Source organism: the organism of the source record quoted next, unplaced genomic scaffold (genome assembly GCF_019419815.1).
Source record: "Pyrus x bretschneideri cultivar Hongxiangsu unplaced genomic scaffold, Pyrus_bretschneideri_v1 Contig9, whole genome shotgun sequence".
Lineage (NCBI taxonomy): Eukaryota > Viridiplantae > Streptophyta > Magnoliopsida > Rosales > Rosaceae > Pyrus > Pyrus x bretschneideri.
In genome coordinates, this window is record NW_025999831.1 from 8,968,945 (window position 1) to 8,981,699 (window position 12,755).

Consider the following 12,755-nt stretch of genomic DNA (forward strand, 5'->3'; position numbering starts at 1 on the left):
AATGGTTTACTAAGGGGATTTGGCCAACAAGGTCATCCATGTCAAAATTCTGGTCTTCCAACGATGTTTGGTGGAGCAAAATTAGTCTCACATATTGACTACTAGAATGGTACTCCTCAACAACATTGGTAGCGGCACGAACATGTGCATAACCAATGATCTATTCCATTGATATGGAAGTAGATTTTGCAAGGTTGAGGTTATCCCTTATTCTTGAAGTTTTAGGTTTTAGGTGCCAAGGATCACGCTTTGAGCATGATGCCACACCTTGGCAGGCCCTGATTATATGTTTGTGGTAGTAATCAGATCCAAGAATTTGGTAAACTTCCGCTTTCTACACTGCTACTTCAGGGGTGAGTTAGAAACATAGAAAGACGAGAAAAATATTCTCCAGTCAAAATTTGATCGAATTTATAAAGTTCAGAATTGTACTCATTCATGGACATAATCATGGTGTGCTTTAGGCAATGTCTTTCATGATTAGACAGTCTGTAGGAGCGAGCCAAAGAGCCATGGAATCCTTGATCAGGAGGTATTTCCATTTGTAATGCTTCGGGCACAAGTGTTCGAATGAAGATCATAGCGAAGGCTTATTCAGCTCTTCCTTGCCATTGTTGGCTTCAATGGTGTCTCAGCTTCTTGATAGTCAAGTGGAGATTTTCATCTTGTACCCCACATAAAGTGGTTTCTATTAGAAACGTTCAAATAAGGGAAATTGAACTTGTGACGGTTCGACAATCCACTGAATTTGGAGGGAACAAGATTGTGATTGGTGCTATGGGAAGAAATCATCCATAAGCATCGCAGTTAGAATATTCGAGTTCTAAGACATGGTTTTCATGAAAGACGTTGGGTTTTCATAGGTGTATTATTTTATGAAAACTCCGGGTTTCAAAGGCACTAAATTTGAAACTACAGGTTTAATTTAGTTTATGAACGTTTAGTTGATAAAAGAGAGGTTCCTGCAAGAAACATAGAATGCAATATACTGATTTAAGTATAGTGGATTTGAGTTTCTTCAAGAACTCAAGTGTGAGAGCTTCGTTACTACGAAAATATGTCATGCTTCAAAGAAAAGAAATAAATTATTGAATCGTTAATGTCCAAAAGTGATCTTCAGGTCAATAATTTTGGATTCATTATCAGATTAATGGATTGTAGGTCACTTTTAATTAATTCAATAGATTGAGACCAAACGGTGTCAATCGTAGAAGCAAAAATAATAATAACATTCAGGTTAAAAATATTTGAAATGCCAAAAATAGCATTGGGTCAAAAAAGCGATGTAGCCTAACACACTTTTGTTGGCTGCAATACACGACTTGTAAAAAATTGCAGGCCTTTAGTTTCGAGTCATGGCTGCAAAGCAGCTCAGATATGCTGCAAAGGTGGGCCACGGTTGAGATGAACAGTCCATCAAAGCAAGAAAAAAAAAACTTGGCTGCTTTTGGGCTTGGGCAAGGTTGCGATGCAGCCTAGCGTACAAAGCAAGGTGCAAGCCTGCAGTTGAAAGAGGGTCGAGCTGGAGGAAGGCCCAGTAGCGCAAAGGCTACTGGCGATGGGCTGAGGTGCGAGAAGCCCAACACGTTTGTTGGCTTTTGGAACTGACAGGGGCTTGAAGCCCATGCACCAGTGGACCCAAGCTGTAGGCTTGGTCCAATTTAAGCCCAAAAAAACATTGCAGTTGCATACCCAAGCTTCAGGCTTGGTGTGTTTCGAGGCTGGGTTTAACCACAAAAATTTTGCCAAAAGTTTTAAATTTTTTTTTTCAACAATCTTAGGGTTTGAAAAACCCTAATTGCTTCTAATTTCTTTCGATTCTTTGACTCACAAATTCCACATAACATTTTAATTGTGCGATGCATGAAACAAATATATGATCATATACAATATATATATATATATATATCGCAAGGAAAATATAAACATAGAGGGGTTCATGCATTATGGTTGTTTCGAATATCTTACTTTATTTTAAGCGTATCTGATTGGTAGAAAACAAATAAAAGCCTTTGAATTTGCAGAAGATCCTTCTATGTAAGTCGGAATTGCATCTTCAATGCGTTGTATCACGTTCAACATAGAAAAATTAAATTAAATCAACAGCATCTAGATCAATTCAAAATAATAAATTAATCATAAAAAGAATGATTAAAACGTAATACTCCCCTGATTGAAGAATAAACTCTCTTTAGCGTAGCGTTAAGAGCATGCTGATAACGTGTTGTAGGTATAATTTCCTAAACAATTATAGAGGCCACAAAGATAGAGAAATGTGCGGCAATAGTAGAGAGAAGAAAGAGATGTGTAATTGTGGGTGTGTATTATTTCACCCCATTGTGCCTTTATTTATAGTAGTAGGGAAGGTTAATTCCTTACCTTTTAGGATTACAACATTTAATAGGTAATCTACTCCTAATAGGAATATAAGATACATTCCTATATCTACTAGGATTTACACAATCACATTCCTATTCCAATAGGACTGCAACAGTAGTCAATTTATAGGAGTTCCTACTTATGATTGGAATAGTTAATATTTGAAATTTATGTAAATATTATCTCTACAAAAAATCAATAAAATGTGATATCATTTAGTTACCGAACTATATAAAAACAAATAGTTAAGATTGACAAAAGCATTATGAACCGCCTATTAATCTATATAGTTAATTGCTTAAAAGACCGTAGTTTCAATTGATTTTTAATTTGCTGACAAATTATTCTTTCACAATAATTTATAAAATAAACGGTTCTAATCATAAGGACGATTTTTTTTTTTTGAATTAGTCATGAATTACTAAGACTATCTCCAACCCATGGGTTAAAACCTAAAATTTTTAATCCAGAAAATATAGGTTTTAACCCAGAAACAGTTTTTCTGCTCCAACCCTTCTAGGTTAAATTTTTAGCCCCAGATTATTAAAGAATGAATTTTGTCACATCCCGGCCCGGGCACCATCACATCCCGGGCTTGACTCCACTGTAGTACAATATTGTCCGCTTTGGGCCCTGACCACGCCCTCACGGTTTTGTTTCTGAGAACTCACACGAGGACTTCCTAATGGGTCACCCATCCTGGGATTGCTTTCGCGGAAACTCGCTTAACTTCGAAGTTCCAACAAAACCCGAAGCCAGTGAGCTCCTAAAAGGCCTTGTGCTAGGTAGAGATAAGAATATATATATATATATATAAGGCTTACAGGATCCACTCCTCTGGGCAATGTGGCATGTTACAATCCAGCCCCCTTAGGGGCCCGACGTCCTTGTCGGCACACATCCGGCCAGGGATTGGCTCTGATACCAAATTGTCATATCTCGGTCTAGGCTCCACCACATCCCTGGCTCGACTCCACTGTAGCACGATATTGTCCGCTTTAGGTCCCGACCATACCCTCACGGTTTTGTTTCTGGGAACTCACATGAGAACTTCCTAGTGGGTCACCTATCCTGGGATTGCTCTCGCACAAACTCGCTTAACTTCGAAGTTCCAATGGAAACCGAAACCAGTGAGATCCTAAAAGGCCTCGTGCTAGGTAGAGATAGGAATATACATATAACGCTTACAGGATCCACTCCCCTGAGCCATGTGGGATCTTACAAATTTAGGCTAATTTTTTTTTTTAAAAATAACTTTGAAAAAAAAATAATGTAGATTATCCTAAATTAATTTTACGAACATTTTAACCTAAAAATATTTAAATTTCGATAAATATTAAAAAAATACTAAACGGACACATGAAACTCATGAAACACTATGGAAGATATATGAAACATATGAGTTAAATTGGAAGAAATGGTTTTTGAAGATGGTAAATTGGAAGAATTGTAGGAGAAAAGTGAATTTTGTGTGGATGTTTGAACAAATACATAAGTATTTATAAAGTTTTTAGATGAATTTGGAGTTAAATAATTTTTTAATTATTTTAGCTGTTAGACTTAAAATTGGACCGTTTGATCTTTTTTTTTTATTATTAGATTTGATCATACTCAACTTTATTGCTAGACAAGTGGCCGGCACAACCCACGTGGGTAGGGTCGCCAGTTGCAACCTTATGCGCATTGATGGGTGTGGCGTGCATCCTTTGTGCAATTGTTGTTCAATTGCTAGTCTTCCACTCGCACAAGTCAGCTAGCCCACTAATCCAAACCTAAACTTTGGCCGGAATTTGATCCATTTTTGAGTTTTAACCCATAACCCTATTTTAAGCCAAAAGTTAGAGTGTTTTTAGGGGAAGGAAATAAAAGCTAAATTTTGAGACTTATCCAAAATTTGGAGTTGGTCTAAAAGTGGAGTCCCCTCAAATATTTGATGACCCAAGCTTTGCCTCATAAATTCAGCTTTTGCTTGAACTAAAAATATGGCTATTGATGAACTGAAATGATGGAACATGATTATGATGGTTGTAGTGACAATGTGACATTTTGTTTGACAACTAGTCTACATCTTCAAGATTCTCTCTTTCTCTCTCTGTCTCTGTCTCTCTCTCTCTCTCGTGGAAGTTGGAATGGAGAAGGAAATATTTCTTGGAGTAGAATTATCTCCCCTCCTTTTTTTCCCTTCCTTCCCCTTATATTAATTTTTTTTATAGAAAGAGAAAAATAAAATAGAAAATGTGAGAGGAGAGGATGGAAGGATATGAAAAGAGGAGGGGAGAGAATCCTAGTCCATATTTCTCTTATGTTTCAAACCAGATTGAAAAGTGAAACCACAACATCAACATCAGATGGTTAATTGTTGTCCCAAGATTTTAAAATTTTATTTTTGAAAAACTACGTTGGTAAATATGTTAGGTCGGACGTGGCCCACCATTAAGATTATTGATATTGACAGTGTTTATAAAATTTTTAAGAGAGACCATAGAGGTATATTGTTTGTAATTTTTTAAAAAAAAAAAAAACAAACGGTATTATCCATATTAAGGAGAAGGAAGAGGCTTTAGCTTCATAATGGATTAACAATAATGTGATTTAAACTCATCTTTGACGAGAATCGAACCTAAGATCTCTCACTTATAAGTAAAAAAATACCATTACACCATAGTACTAAGTGACTTATATTGTTTATAATTTAACTACATATTACTTGATAATATTTAGTAGGGAAGCGTTTAGATATAAACTGTTTATACCTCACCTATATAAATTTGTATTATTTTCTTATACCTTTTGATGTAGAACTCTATTTTCAAACAAGACTCTTCACAGGGTCACATGAGAAACCAAGCTGAAAAAACAAGTATAATCAATGGCTCATCAATCTATGCTAGCACATGAGTCGGAGTTGCATAATGCAACCTATACGACAGGATTGGGTATAATCAATACGCTATAGTACTACGATCACGTGAAGACTGGCGTCGAGGCCCGGTCACATACGAGTCAGAATTACCTAATGCAATCTGTACGACAAGACTGTCACCTAACTTGGATGTAAGGTGAGCGAATTGTGCGAATGTGAACATACACCTGAAAGATTGGCCCTGGCCCTTGGCGGAGTACTAACACTAGGGTGCAGCAGATGAGCATGTACAAATATGTATGAATGTCATGACAGTAATATCCCAACATATAGCAGCATTTATCACAATTTATATCACAATAATGAATACTTGGCAATATAAGCGTAAAAGTGAAGTAACTATGCATTTAGGGAAACTATAAATATGTATAGGTATAAAATAAATTGCCCACTCACAAGTACATCGCTCGGTCGTAGCCCTCGAGCCTAGCCTAGCTCCGTAAGTCCTCAGGATACATTTCCCCTATATGTGAAATAACTATAATCGAATTAATTAAAGCACATATACGGAAACTTAAATAAAACTCCCATAGTTTACTCAAACCTAGGGTTTAAACACTTGAAATTGATCTACTCGACATTATGGACCTACACAAATTTTCAAATAAATTTTTGGACCCTGTACGCGTCGGCCAAGGCACGGCCATGCGCGCCCCCACGTGCAGGCACATGCCGTCAATATGACTGATGCAGTTAGGAATATTTCGTCAATTTTGAAAAATTATTCCCTGTCTTCTCCTGCGAGCTCCGTTGTCCGTCGCCGTCTGCAACTTGAATCTCGTCGGTTTTCTAGAAAATTTTCAAACTTTCATAACTTCTTCATTTCTCAACCATTTTCGACCTACTTTTTATGGATTTGAAGCTTATAAAGAGTAGAATCACATTATACCTCTTTGGAGTCCAAAAAGTGGATGGAGGTGATCAGAAATCACCTTGAAAGTTCCGGCCAAAAGTGAACTCCTTGAAACTCGGTTGTTTCGACATCCAAGCTTCTTCAAAATTATCCTAGTGGTCTCGGGAAGTTATGGGAAAGTTTCGTTGACCTTAAAAACTCTTTAACTCGGCCTGAAAATTGATGAACTTAAACTCGCTGAGTTCGGACCTTTCGAGTTCAATGTCCAAAACTCGGTCAAACTAAGGTTGCTTGCTATGGTTAAGTTCATGAATATGAGATGAACGTAATGGTGAGGTTTTTAAGCTCGATCTATGAGCTTTGGTGCTCATTCATGGCAATTGCAGAGAAAGAGAGCTTCGAGAGGGAGAGAGAAAAAAGAAAGAAAGAGTGAGATATTTTCTTGCTTTTCTGATTGGGTGCCGTGTAGAGGGAAAGGAAGGGATTGGTGAAAGATTTGAGGGAGTTGATTGGTGACTGAAGAAAAAAGAGAGAAGGCATGGGTAGATTTAAAGAATACAAGGGATAGGGTTTCAAGTTTTCTACAGTAAAAGGAAATCGAAATCTATCTGTAATAGTGTTTCTACATGCAAGTTCCCCTCTTAAACAAATGAAGCATCTCTTAGGGATTAGCAGCAGTCTCAGAACAGTAACGGGATAAATTTGTGAACCTTCGATAATACTCAGTGGTTGACATTTTACCCTGCCTCAGATCTGAGAACTCATCTCCTTTTCGGTCCAAATGCTTTGAAGGAATAAATCTGGTCTGAAATATACGCTTGAAGATATCCTAATTCATAGCATCCTCACCAGATAATGGGAGTTTCTCCTGAGCCCACCAAGATTTCGCTCCTCTATGAAAAAACCAGGTCGCTGTCTCGACCCACCTCTCTTCCGGAAGGTTTCCCCGTTGATGCATGACTCGGAAAGTCTTCTCAGCATGATCGAGCCAAATCTCAGATTTCTCGGACCCTTCATTACCAAAGAACTCATCTGGATACAGAGTCTAAGGTGTTCTTCTGGGGAGGACGAAGTGCAGACTGAATAGCACTGGTGATAGCTTCACCAAACTGACCAAAGTCCGGAAAATTATTCTCAGCAGGAACGCTTGGCTCTCTACAAGGTGGCATGGTTCTGATTTAAGAAAACAAGAGTTAAAACATACTAGGAAGTGCATGATTGTTTAAACCTATGCTCTGATACCAAGCTGATACACCTCGACCTAGGAAGGTCGAAACGTGCTGGCCATCACCGTGAGGTGACGTAACCATAAAGCTAAATGATGTGAAAAAATGAATAAATTTAAAACTAATCTAAACTAATTATACTAATCAGTGGAAGAGTGCGCAATCATGGGAATAACCCACTACAATTATTCAGAGCTTAAAATACAGTACGACTACCAAAGAGTAGTCAAAGCACCTAAAGTACACGTATTACACAACAGTGATAGGTTCGTACGTCTAAATCAAAGATAATGTCAGAACTGCCAAAGGTTCCTCGAGTGCCACAAAGAAATCAGCTATCTAGGTCCTGGAGGGGTGAAAAACAAAGTTGATTGGGTCAGCAAAACAACGGTCGTACGAAAACCTTTATTTTTTAACGTACTAACCCCTCGCCGTAAAACAAGTATAGTTTCCTTAAAACATACTATGTAAGTATGTAAACAATAATACAACATCATTTATAACCAGAAATATGCCAAGTCATGATATATCAAATGCCACATTAATATAATCATGTGATAAACAAGTATAATCAATGGCTTATCAATCTATGCTAGCACACAAGTCGGAGTTGCATAATGCAACCTGTACGACAGGACTGGGTGTAATCAATACACTCTAGTACTACGATCACGTTAAGACTAGTGCCGAGGACATGGTCACATACGAGTCGGAATTGCCTAATGCAATCTGTACAACAGGACTGGCAACTAACTTGGATGCAAGGCGAGCGAATGATGCGGATGTGAACATACACCTAAAGGATTGGCCCTAGCCTTGGGCGGAGTACTAACACCGGGGTGCAACAGATGAGCATGTACAAATACATATGAATGTCATGACAGTAATACCCCAACATATAGCAGCATTTATCACAATTTATATCAGGTTTTCTACAGTAAAAGGAAATCAAAATATATCCGTAATAGTGTTTCTACACTAATAAAAATTCACGTACACTCATAACAGTGTGTACAAATTAATTACGGAAGTGAGAAAATAAATTGAGGAACGGGTTGTCACAAATTCTCACACCAAAAATTGGTCAATACATTAAGCCGGAGCTAACACACCTCTTTGAGAGCCCGATTGTCTCATTAGCCAACGCTTCTTTTCGAAAACCCAATCCTTCGTTCAGTATCCTTAAGCTGGACGTGTTGGAAGAATAATATGCTCTGATATCATAATAAACTTTTTACGTTCATCATGACCTACCACCAAAATTACATATATTGTCTCAACTCAAGCACTTATTATTAAGTAATTTTAGTTGTGAACCTCTCACATAAAAACTATTTATTATTTTGTTATACCTACGGTGTGGTACGAGACTTTATTCTCTAACATACACATCACATATTAATTTCTAGTTTATAAAGCAAAAGGTAGTAAAATTTAGCCTCAATTTTTACTCTTCCTTTTTCTTTCGTTTTTCATCAAGCAACAGTAAAGCAAAACTATATGAAGAAAATTTGTTGAGTGACGGTCTAAATGTTAGTGAATGTTATGTAGATATAACATAGTTTATATTCCATAAATGTAGGTTGTACTATTAAATATATTAATACACACTCTATAACAGTAACACTAAAAGAAATTCCAGGAAAATGAACTAATAATAATTTGTTGTCGCTTAATTAGCAAGTAATTTTCGCACACTTATATTTATTTAACTTTCAAATTAAATAAATTTGAAAAAAAAAAAAAAGAAAAAAGAAAAAGAAAACCAATAATGTGCATAAGAAAAAGAGGTATTATTTCTGATTAGTATACACTCGTGTTGTCATTCTATTAGAGGATCTTTAAAGAAGTTAGCAAAGTTTTTCTTTAAAAGTGTCATTTGCTAACAGTGGCAGAGCCACCCATCCCTACTTTTATGATTTTATTAATTTTTAAAAGCATGAATTGACGAAAATGCCCTATAAGCGAGAATGTTGATTTTCGTTGACCATCATTTCGTGACTACTTAACACTACGAATGCGTAGCCGCAGACAAAATTGCAATCGGAGTCACAATGAAGATTTTACGAAATTACGAATCCGAAACACTTTTGTAAAATTTTTTATTTTATATATTTATTCAAAATTTTATATTATTACATCTTTATTTTAATATTTTATAAAGGATATTTTATTGTTTTATTAATTTATTTTGGCCATGGGACCACAAATCTCAAGCTTTCCACTTTCTTCCTGCCACGTGTCTCTCTCCTTCCCTCTCCCAGATCTCTCTCATTTCCCTCTCTTTCTTGCTTGTTTAACCACATAAAAACTGATTCTCTTTTGGTTCAATTTATATAAACCTTATAATTAGCCTTATGTTGCCGTCATATTTAGAATAGGAATGTGATTGTGTAAATCCTAGTAGATATGAGAATGTATCTTATATTCCTATTAGGAGTAGATTATGTATTAAATGTTGTAATCCTAAAGGGTAAGGAATTATGTGACAGCCCGTCTCGGATTTTCGAACCATAGGGGTGAAATGACGTTTTTGCCCCTAGTGTGGTTATTTCAGTTGTGTGGTTGTTTTTGGATTTTGTTGGCAAGTTTTGGACCACACACATACTCTCCCACACCCCCTCACCCTTTTCCCCTGTCCTGCATCCCTGTCCCGAGCCTTCTCTTTCCCTCTTTCCTATCCTCTATGTACGGACACAACCAAAAACCATCCAAACCTTCACAGATCGAGGAAACAAATTACATATTCGTGCTCGTGAGGTCCATAGGAGTTCAACCATATCCATTTCAGGTAAGGATACCTTCGTTTTCACGTCGAACTCGGGATACCCCGATTTGGTCACTGTTCATGCACACGTTAATCCTTGTGTTTTTGGGAATTTCAAGCTTGTAGGAAGCTTGGTGAGGTCCTTAGGAGGCTCGGGATGGTTCGTTTGAAGGTTTTGGACGTCGAGATCGTGAGTTTCAAGGTTGGCCGGAGTTGGTGGTGTTTTCCCGACAAGATTCCGTGGATTTTAGTGCTTGAAAGTGGTATGGATTTTTCCTCTCGTTGTAAGCTTCATTTTGGTACCAATTTTGGGGAAATTTGGTTGAAAAATGAAGAAGATACGAAGTTTTAAAAATTTCCCGGTTTTCCGGCGCCGGAGCTTCGCCGGAGAAGACAACGGAATATTCCGTCAGTTTGGACGAAATATTCCTAACGGCGGTAATGGAATCCGTTAAAGTCAACGGAATATTCCTGACGGCGTTAACTGACGCCGTCAATGTGCCAGGCATGTGCCTGCGCGTGGCCGGCTCGTGGGGGCGCGTGCGGCAGTGGAAATTTTTTCTAAAAATATGGGGATGTTCCTGAGGTTGAGTAGATCACGTTGGTGTATTCATACACCCAATTTGAGTATTGTATGAGAAGTTTTTTCGTGATGTTGGCTATGTGTTTTAAAATTAACGTTTTTATAGTTGTTTCGCATATAGGTGAGACCTATCCCGAGGACGAGCACGGTCACTCGAGGCAAGGGGGTTACGACCTTTCTACATACCAGTGAGTGGGCTTTTGTTTTCCGTATATACCTATATACTTACGTTTTTCCCAGAAAGTGATTGGAAACGTTTATACGTTTATATGCCATGCTTATTGTTTGCCATTTATTACGCATTATTAGTCGCATATGTATATATATGTTTGGTGCTGCGAACGCACAGGTAAGTGCCAGGTGAGTTATGATTTATGATTATGTTCAGTAATGATTTGAGATGCATAGAGAGCTCATAACCTGCACCCCCGATGTTAGTGCTCCCGCCCAGAGTTGGGCACAGTCCTTCACATGATGTTCACCTCCCGCACCACACGCTCATCTTGGATCCAAGTTAGGTGCACAGTCCTGTCGTACAGACCACTTTAGGTGGTTCTGACTCGTAGGTGACCCGCGATTATTCGCCCAGCCTTCACGTGATCGTAGCACTTGAGCGTACTTATATTACACCCAGTCCTGTCGTACAGACCACTTTAGGTGGTTCCAACTCATGTGCAGGTATATTTAGTGAGATGGAGATTTGAGCTCTAGATTCAGCCGTACAGGTCACGTTAGGTAACTCCGATTGACAGATTACATGGCATTGTTTTGACATTACCTGAGCACTTGCATTGTATCTCGAGGCTTTGGCACGGCACACTTCTTAGCATGACTTATATATATATATATATATATATATATCTATATTCTATTTTTCTGGGAAGTATACAAGTTTTACGGCGAGGGGTTAGAACTTGGTTTATGAAATGGTTTTTGAAAAGCTTTGTTTTTGCCCACTCACACTTTTTGTTTTGCGCCCCTCCAGGTTCTAGTTGGTTAGCATTGTTGGTGGCTCCCCAGAGGATTTTCCCTGGCATATCTGACAGATTGTCACCAGTGTAGGACCACCTTTGGGTGTGTTTATGTAGTGTTGTTTCGCCCGGACTGCATTAGGTCTCCGTGCTCTGAACTTTGTTTTTCACACTTACGCTTGTACATGTATGTTCTTACTTTGTGTAAAGTTAGTTTTTATTTATTCGTACTTTTACTATTATTTTATTAGCTTCCGCACTGTGCACATGGTTACGTCACTTCCACGTGACGGCCAGCATGCCCTGATCTCGGTCGGGGTGTGTCAAATTAACCTTCCTTACTACTATAATTAAAGGCATAATGGGGTGGAATAACACACACCTCACAATTACACATCTCTCTCTTCTTCTCTCTATGCCGCACCCCTTTTCTCTCTTTCTGGCCTCCTTAATTGTTCAGTAAATGATGCCTACAACACGTTATCAGCATGCTCTTGACGCCTCACTAACAAGAGAGTTTATTCTTCAATCAGGGGAGTATTACGTTTTAATCATTCTTTTTATGATTAATTTATTATTTTCAATTGATCTAAATGCTATTGATTCAATTTAATTTTTCTTTGTTGAACGTGACACAACGCATTGGAGATGCAATTTCGGCTTTTCAAGAAGGAAGTTCTACAAATTCAAAGGCTTTTATTGTTTTCTGCCAATCAGTTACGCTTAAAATAAAGTAAGATATTTGAAATGATCATGAAACAAGAAAACATCCCCATGATGCATGAACCCCCTACATTTTTATTTACCTTTTGATATATATATATATATATATTGTATGTGTTCATATATTTGTCAATATATATATATATATACTTCTTTCATGCCACAACATATTAAACCAGCCCAGTTAGCTGGGTTTTCTTTCCCACGCGACCCAAGGCCAGCGTCTCGTTGGACTTGCCCGTACCTGTAACATCCCACATCGCCCAGGGGAGTGGATTTTGTAAGCCTTATATGTATATTCCCATCTCTACCTAGCATGAGGCCTTTTGG